This window comes from Polistes canadensis, unplaced genomic scaffold, assembly GCF_001313835.1.
Source record: "Polistes canadensis isolate GaletaPanama2010 unplaced genomic scaffold, ASM131383v1 scaffold_11, whole genome shotgun sequence".
NCBI lineage: Eukaryota > Metazoa > Arthropoda > Insecta > Hymenoptera > Vespidae > Polistes > Polistes canadensis.
Window position 1 is genome coordinate 1,314,535 of NW_014569558.1, and position 8,841 is coordinate 1,323,375.

At 30.9% G+C, this 8,841-nt stretch overlaps 1 long non-coding RNA gene across 1 annotated transcript in view; it reads right to left on the reverse strand.

The window, feature by feature from the left end:
• LOC106793159 overlaps positions 1–8,841 on the reverse strand; it is a 182,953-nt gene that overhangs the window by 90,602 nt on the left and 83,510 nt on the right. The gene's annotated exons all lie outside the window — the stretch shown is intronic.

An 8,841-nucleotide genomic window follows, 5' to 3' on the forward strand; every position in this document is an offset into this window, starting at 1 on the left:
TATTATTATTGTTATTATTATTATTATTATTATTATTATTATTATTATTATTATTATTATTATTATTACTATTATTAATTTTTCATCGTTCGGTATAATACTAATCTTTAATAATCTGTAGACATGAGATTTCATTATTTCATTACTCTTATTACTTAACATGGTAGGTATGTATTGAAGGACAGCTACGCACTTTTTTTTAATCGTTATAGTTATATATTAATTAGGTTTTAATTCACCGGCACGCGTTCAAAAAGCGTTGATCGCTGTGTACGTGTTTTGTTTGTTTTGTAAATGAAGATTTGTATATATCAGTGTCTTATTAATTATTATTAATCCATTTGTTTTTCTTTCACTCTCTCTTTCTCTCTTTTTCTTTGACCATTGATCGTCGATCCTGAAGGATCTTCGTTTATTGGAACGGAAGAAACGAGATGAAGGGGCAGATGCTGACAAAAACCCTTTTCGTGTTCACGCAACGTATCAATATTTACATCGAAAGTGTTAATTTGTCAAGTAATACGCTAAACGGCTTCCATTTTACTTAATAATTTACAGAGAAACGATAATTTAAATAAGTTGTAGATTTATATTTGCACAAATTCATCGTTGCATCACAAATGCATTCTACGTCAAGGGAGATTGTATTGATTCTTTTTGTTTGTTATTAGATTCATATTTTTTGCTTATGTTTCTCTCTTTTTTTGCGTTCATATAATTTTGTTCGCAGCAACTAATTGTCGATATTTCGAAAAAGAGTCCATTTTTGTCTCACATTTGTATAATCCTATTGTCCCTTTACGTGTCTCTTAAACGTGTAAAGTGGAAAAAGGGATTTTAGAATTAAAGGGTTAGAAGGAAAGATACATATGCACAGGCCCGGCAATTTTTCGCTAGCGTTTTTGGAGAGACGCAAAATAAAATAAAGGAAAAACAAAGAATGAAAAATTTCAACGCGAGCTACTAATATTCTCTCCTTGTTATTTTTTCTTTTTTTTTTTTTCTTTTTTTTTTTAATCATCACACAATATCAAAAACAACAAACAAATATAGTTCGACTTGAAAAACTTACAAAATGTACGATGGAATCTCCGAGAAAAACGTTTCGCCGCGTATAAATCTATGACAATGTAATAATTACAAAAAATTAAACAAAAATGAGAAAATAAATCAAAGACAAAGTAAAAACGCGAATAACTTTTTTTTTATATTTGCTTACGTTAATAACACCAAAGCCCATCGCGAAACGCGAGTTTCAACGATAAACTAAACAACACGATCGCTCGATGCTTTCTTATTATACAAAAAAGAAAAGAAAATAAGTCACGTATAGTATATCATTTACACTTTAGAACTACTATAAAGATTATGCCAAATCGTTTTGTTACAAATATAAAAGATACATATGTAACGATATATACAACATTATCACGTACACGCTTATGCAAATACGTATGAACGACTAAAATAAGAAGAACAATGATTAAAAATAAAGTGTCGAGAATTTCTTGATGAAAGAAATAATAATACAACAACTTGTTTCTACAACGAGACTGCTACCAATATTAAAATAAAAAACAATACAAAATTTAAATCGCTTATTAAAAATATTAATGGATTTTTAAAAATTAAAATATTTCACTTTTCTCTCTTTTCCAATTTTGTCTTCCGTAAGTTAAAAAATGTTCTTGTAAGTTTAAAAATAAATAAATAAATAAATATATATATATATATACATTTATATATTTATATATTTATTTATTTATTTATCATGCATCGTGTTAGATTCAATAACACGATTCGTCGATATGCAAGAGCGGAAGAAAGTAAAAAGTAAAATATAAAAAAATTATCTATATTACAACCAGAGTCGTAAGAAAAAGAGAACGAGGTCGTTTCGTATAGCGAATAACTTTTCGTTTTTTACAAAATCCAAAGCCTTCTATTCGTTAATTTTTTTTTACAAGATACCAATAAAAAGAGTAAAACAAAAATGATAAAAAAAAAATTAATAATAATCGACGATGCGCACGTGACGACCCTCGATTCCCTTCGAAGTTCACAATTTCAAAAGGACACGTAATTACATAATAATATATGCTTGTTTTTTTTGTTGTTAAATACAAACGCGATTAAGCAATGTTCACATTGTGTCATTATAAAAAATTGTTTCCTATCTCTATCACACTCCGTCTCTTATATTTTCGTCACTTTTTTTCTTATATAATACGTATAATTTTCACTCGATCATTCTCTCACCATCATCTTTTTATCTTTCTATCTCGCTCTCTTTCTTTCTTTCACAATAACAAAAACAATTACGAAGAAAAATATTACGCAAACTAAACTGTTCATAAATAAACAATGACAATATTTTATGTCGTGTAAAAAAAAAAAATACATTATAACAAACAATTTTCAACCTGATCTTGCCTAATAATTTCGATCGCTTTATTAATAATAGTATTAATAATAAGAATAATAATGAATAGTTTCGAATGTTTCAAGAATAAATTCTAAAATTAGTGCACTTTTTACGCATCTTGTTGATTTCTTTCGTGGACTCGCTTGAAAGAGACACAGTACGACGACGCACGTATTTAGATATTCTCATTCACGTATCCTACGATAACTTTTTCTTTTTCTCCCTCACTCTCTCTCGCTCCCTCTTTCTTTCCTTTTTTCTTATACTTTCATTCGCACGTACTTACAAACGCACACATAAAACGACCGATTTATATCCTCGAAGCAAACACTCTCGCAGTTGCAAATCACTCGCTCGCTAGCGTGTTAAATGGGCTCATCGTTTTAACCAACGCACGAGACAACTCACTACACTCTTCTTCTAAGTTTCTTCTTTTTCTTCTTCTTCTTCTTCTTCTTCTTCTTCTTCATCGTTTTTCGTAATTCTTAATTCGGATAAAGAGAAGTCCTCGTCCACGAGAAGCCAAAAAGCTCCTGGAGTAGGACGTGTGGGTTGTTATTGGATAGGAGACAATGCGAATTCTGGGACGCGAGGGAGGGAGATTCGTAAAAGAAATGTCGTTCGAAAAAGTGACTAATAAAAATCAAGAGAATAAAATAACAAAAAGAATATAAGAGAAAATGTCTGTATCTTTCTCCTTTTTCGAACGACTCTACTACTTCTTCTTATCTGTAATATTGTTTTGTTATCTTTTTTCTTTACGCGAGTTTGGCAAGTCGGGCATGTTGTACTACTAAATTTTAGTCACTTATTCCTTGACACCTTTTTTTCGTGATTCTCACTTTCTCTCTCTCTTTCTCGTACACACGCACATACACACACACACACACACGCGCGCGCGTTCTTTCTCTATGGACACTTTCCTTTCTTATTCCAATATAAACTACACATATATACTTAAATGAATAATTATGCTGAAATTCGAACGTAATACATCTACGATAAGGGTAGTCTAAGGGACAAGTGATAAAAAAATATGCGGGATGAGATCGAAAAAGGCAAAGGGACCAGAGTTCTACGAAAGCACTCTTGAAGAGGGATTCGGAGAGGGGTAATATTTTTCTCGAGACGGCCGTGAGAAAGCATTATGAAGGTGATACACATGATATGATTACGCGCCAGTTACTTGGAATTAATAATATTCACTATTTATATCGTAATTGTTATTTTTTTCATTTTTATTTTCTTTCTTTTCTTCTTCAAGTAATTGCCGTAATTATCTTAAAGAGGTAAGCCGAGAAAAAGGAAATTTTCTTTCGTAACTTTTGTCGTTTTAATTCTTTTATTTGTTTAATTTTCTTTTTCATTTATTCATTTATTTATTTATTTATTTATTTATTATTCTTTGCAAGTGGACGGCGCGCGCACGGTTTTTCTTCCATTTTTATTTTTTATTTTTTGTCCTTTTTAAAACTAAAGTTTCCATCACTATATTTCATCTTCTTCTTCTACTTTCCTCTGTCGACGATACGAAGGTTAGCGAGACTCAAAGAAGGATTCGACGAACGAGACGAAAGATCGATGAGACTCTAACGCTTGCGTGGAGTGTTTTCAATGATAACCTTAAGTTGAAATTTGTCGAAAACAAGGACGGAAAACGTATTAAAATGATCATGTGTCTTATAACAAATGTCAAGGAATGAACAAAAATTATACTTAAAAAGTCATATAGAAAATTAAATAAGAGAGGAAAAAAAGAGAACACTTCCACTTATTCGTGAGTATTTTCTCAAATCAATCGTCGTAAGGAATTTATACAGGAGGTGCTATTGCCTTAACTGTCGTCTCCTTCTTTATTTTCCTTTTATCCTTCTTATCGTTCCTTCATTATTTTCCTTCTTCTCACCCACGTATTTATATATATATGAATCTATGTATTTATATACCGATATTATCGCTACGGCTAATAACGATTAAGAGACTTAATTGTAATAAGTAGAAACTATCATGACCAAAGAGGTCAAGATATCCTTTCGTCTTCTTTTAACTGTACAAATTTTTCCTCCTAATTTTCATTAGAATAATTATTATATAATAATAATATTAATAATAATAATAATAATAATAGTAATAATAATAATAATAATAATAATGATAATAATGATAATAATGATAATAATAATAATAATAATAATAATAACTATATATTATTTACGCGTTATTACGTATATCTCTAATTTGTCGGACGTATCGGCGCAGCTGCCGCAGTTACTACCTGCTTAGCGTTATCAAGAATTTAACGATATTAATCGGTTTAAAACGTGAAAACGTAACTGTGATGATGATGATGACGATCATGATCATGATAATAATGATTATGATAATAATGAAGATAATAATGATGACACAATAATAATAATAATAGTAATAATAATAATAATAACAATAATAATAATAGTCAATAATAAGTCGTAAGTATATAAAAATTTTCTACATATAGATACAAAAATGTCGCGTAAGTTTTTTCACATCGATTCTTTTGCTTAACAAAATTTTCTCTCCCTCTCTCTCTCTCTTTCTTTCTTTTTTTCTCATGAAATCCCCTTAAACAATCCTAGCCACAGTTAATTCATATCTACGTTCACACGCGTTTCTCATATTATCTCATTTTTTCTCTCTCTCTCTCTCTCTCTTTCTTTTTCTCTTTGACGCAACGAAAGACGGAAGAAATGAAAAAATTCTTGCATGTCATATACAAAATAAATAACGAAATACGTAAAAAAGCGCCGGTATTTTTTTTAAATCGGCACGAGCCAATTTAAAAAAAGAGGGATGAATTAGTGATGATCAAGAATAGTGGCATGCGCGGAACCAATATACGATTACGTACAAGAGTAAATGGTTCGTTTATGTGCGTTGAATGTGCGAAAAATGTAGGAACACCGTGACCGATGTTCTGAAAATTTCTCGAGGAATTTGTTCGAACCTTTTATTTACGTTACGACTTTTAATCACGTTGCGTAAAATTTATAATTAGAGAAATAGAAGAGATTAAGAAGGATAGATCGATTCGAATGATTTTCTATCGAGAAATCTTACTTTAATAGACGCACATATTTTATATTTCTTTCTTTCTCTCTCTCTCTCTCTCTCTCTCTCTCTCTCTCTCTCTCTCTGTTTGTTGCCTTTTTGTCTGTTCATCCATTTATTTATACACGCATACGTCCGTCCTTGTGTGTGTGTTTGTGTGTGTGTGTATGTGTGTTGAATCTTTCTATCTTTCTTCTTTTAATTGTTTCTTTTCGATCGCAGTATGCGCTTTTTATTACGCGCGGAGAGATAGATATTTTCGTCGTCCGAGAAGTAAAATAGTCTTCGCGAATTCGCATGCGCAAAGCTTAATCGTTAGAAGTTACGTATAAGATAGTATTTATAATTATTAGTTTAGCTTTAAGATAATCAGCGGTAGAGTAGTAATAAGAACGCGGCTTCGCCTCCGTTATCCCGTTTCTATGTGGATAGGAATTTTCTTTTTTCTTTCCTTCTTTCACCCTTGTATTGGTGCGGATGTCTGTTTGTTTTCCTCTATCTTTTTTTTTCCTTTTCCCTCCTTTCTTATTTAATATCTTCAAGCTTTCTCTTTCCCCTCTCTATCATCTTTATTCTCGTCTTCCCCGTAAAAAAGTCGCCATCCGAGTTTTGGCCTTGGCTTTCTTCTTTTCTTTTCCAGTATACCCATTCGTACGAATATTTTTTCTCGAATAAACGGTCGCGCATTATTATTCTTTAATTACGTACATATCATACGTATTCTAAAATGTTATCACTCTATCAAAATTTCTCTGTATGTGTGTGTTCATTTACTTGTAGTTACGTGTTCATGTGTGTCCTTTTTTTTAGAGCACGGTGTACAACAGATTTCTTCAATTTCTTTTCTTGTATATATATAAGTAATAATATATCTATTATTTTTAATATAATATATATTTGTATATATATATATATATATTACGATCTGTGTACAATATGGCTTTACGTCGTTATCATTTCTTACAAATGCCCCGCGTACGATACATCCTGACTTTAGAAGAGTAGAGATTCGTGTGTTGTTTTTTTTTCATTCGTATAGATACGTGTTTTATGTATTTTACGTAATTATGGCGGTATGCAATTATGCATATGTTTTTATTTGTTTTATATATTTTTTCTACAATATTATTACGTATATCGTTGGCTCTTCCACGATTCGTAACAGTAATTTGCATACGTATATGTAATTATATGTATACATACAAATATACACTTTAAATCGGACGATTATCGGCTTTTTTATTTTACTTTTTTTCGTTTTAAAGGTATCCAAAACATACACGCGTTAGATACGCGTAAGATTTTTATTTTTTCATTTGTATCTTATACTTTTGCTATACTAGGAAAGACAATCGACAGATAAATTATTGTTAATACGAATCGTGGTCAGGATCTAAGTACGGCAAACGGCACTAGGCTTGTTGAGGATGAGAGAAAAATAATATGCATTAATTTTTATACTATAATTTCAAAATTTTACTTCATTTTCGTTTAATGCTTTCTCCTTATTTATTTTGCATTCTCTCCTTCTCTGTCTCTCTTGCTCTCTCTCTCTCTCTCTCTTATTCACTCGCTCGTTCGCTCTATTACATTCGCATAACATTTCCTCGTATTTTCTTTTTTTTTTCATTTTATTTTTTTACGAATAATCTAATTGTTAAGTATGTTATACCAACAACGGGATTTCTATATCTATGGAAAGGTCTACCCTGACACCAAATTACGTATTTAATGTACTAAGAGTGAGATACTCGTCCGGTGAGAATTAATTCTTACGTGCGTGCTCCGCATATTTTTATTTTATTTATGCGATGCATTTGCGCGCATTCTTCTTTTTTTCTTCGTTTCGTTTCGTTTCTTTTCTTTATATATATATATTTATTTGTATTGTTTGTATTTTATACGTTTCAATCATCAGTTTCATGTTCGTATCGTTTCTGCGAAAAATAAGAAGCCGAAAATTGGAAAAGAGAAGGAACGCGAAAAGACTAGCAACGAGCCAAATATCATTGCACCGACCGACCATTCGAACGATTAGAAAATTTTTCATATCAATTTTCAACATTTCGCATTGTTTAAGTAAAAATTAGGAGAGAAATAAAATATGATACAAGAATAAAAATTTTTTAAAATAAAAAGAAAAAAAGGATTAAAAATAAAAAGAATTAAACTCTGAATACAAAGAAAAAGAAAAAAAAAGAAAAAAAAAATAGCACCCCGCCTCTCGGAAATTATTCGTCATCTAATATCTCACACTTACATATCGATATTTTTCGCGAGATGTGGCAAGAATTACCGGTTCTACTTGTTATTTCCATCCAATAAAAATCTCTAAACGCGTATTAGTCGCGTAACTAAAATAAAGATCTCTCGGCTTTTAACGAACGACAGTTCGAAGAGCCCTGTAACATTTCTAACGCATGATAACTCGAATAAAAGAAAAATAAGATGAAATTTAACAATTTCTATCGACAATTTAACGACCTTAAATTCGGTGCTCGTAAAAAAATAAACATTTTTCGAAGAGACCTCGTCTACATCGAAAAACAATATCGTGAACGGCACAACAATAATAATATCAATAATATTAATAATTAATAATGATAAAATAATGATAAAAATTAAAATAATAATAATAATAATAATAATAATTATAATATAATAAAATAGAATAATAATAATGATGAAATAATAATAGTAATAATAATATTAACGTCACTAGTAGCTGCCGAATCGCCTGTCGCATTTCTTCCGCCGCGCCGTCTTCGACGTCGTCGTCGTCGTCGTCCCGTTCGTCTTTATTCTTTATAGATATTTTATTTTCTCCTCTCTTTTTTCTTAGTCCCGCCATTGAGAGAAAAGAAAAGAAAGAAAAGCGCATAAAATATCCATAAATATCGATACGCTAAATCCAACTCCGAAATAAACAATAGCGAGAATCTATCGCGGATGATCGAGTCATTTCGTGAAAAGCAACAAACGATTAAATCGTTTTGAAAGACGCAAAATAATAATAAGAATAATAATAAGAATAATAATAATGATAATAATAATAATAATAATAATACCTAACGAATACCGGAAGTAGAGAAGCGTCAGCGAGCTGTCCAAAATTTTCGCAAACGCTACGTTCGTTGCTCAGACTTCCTTCATGTGATTTATCCGAAGAGCCACGAGAGAGTGAGATATGGAATAGAGAAACATCGTAATATTGTATTTAACCTTTAAGCATTTAGTCAAGTATAAACATGGAGCACGTTGAAAATGAGCGTTCGGACGACCTCCGATGGCAGTTTCGTGTGCTCCGTTTAATATACGATGGTCAA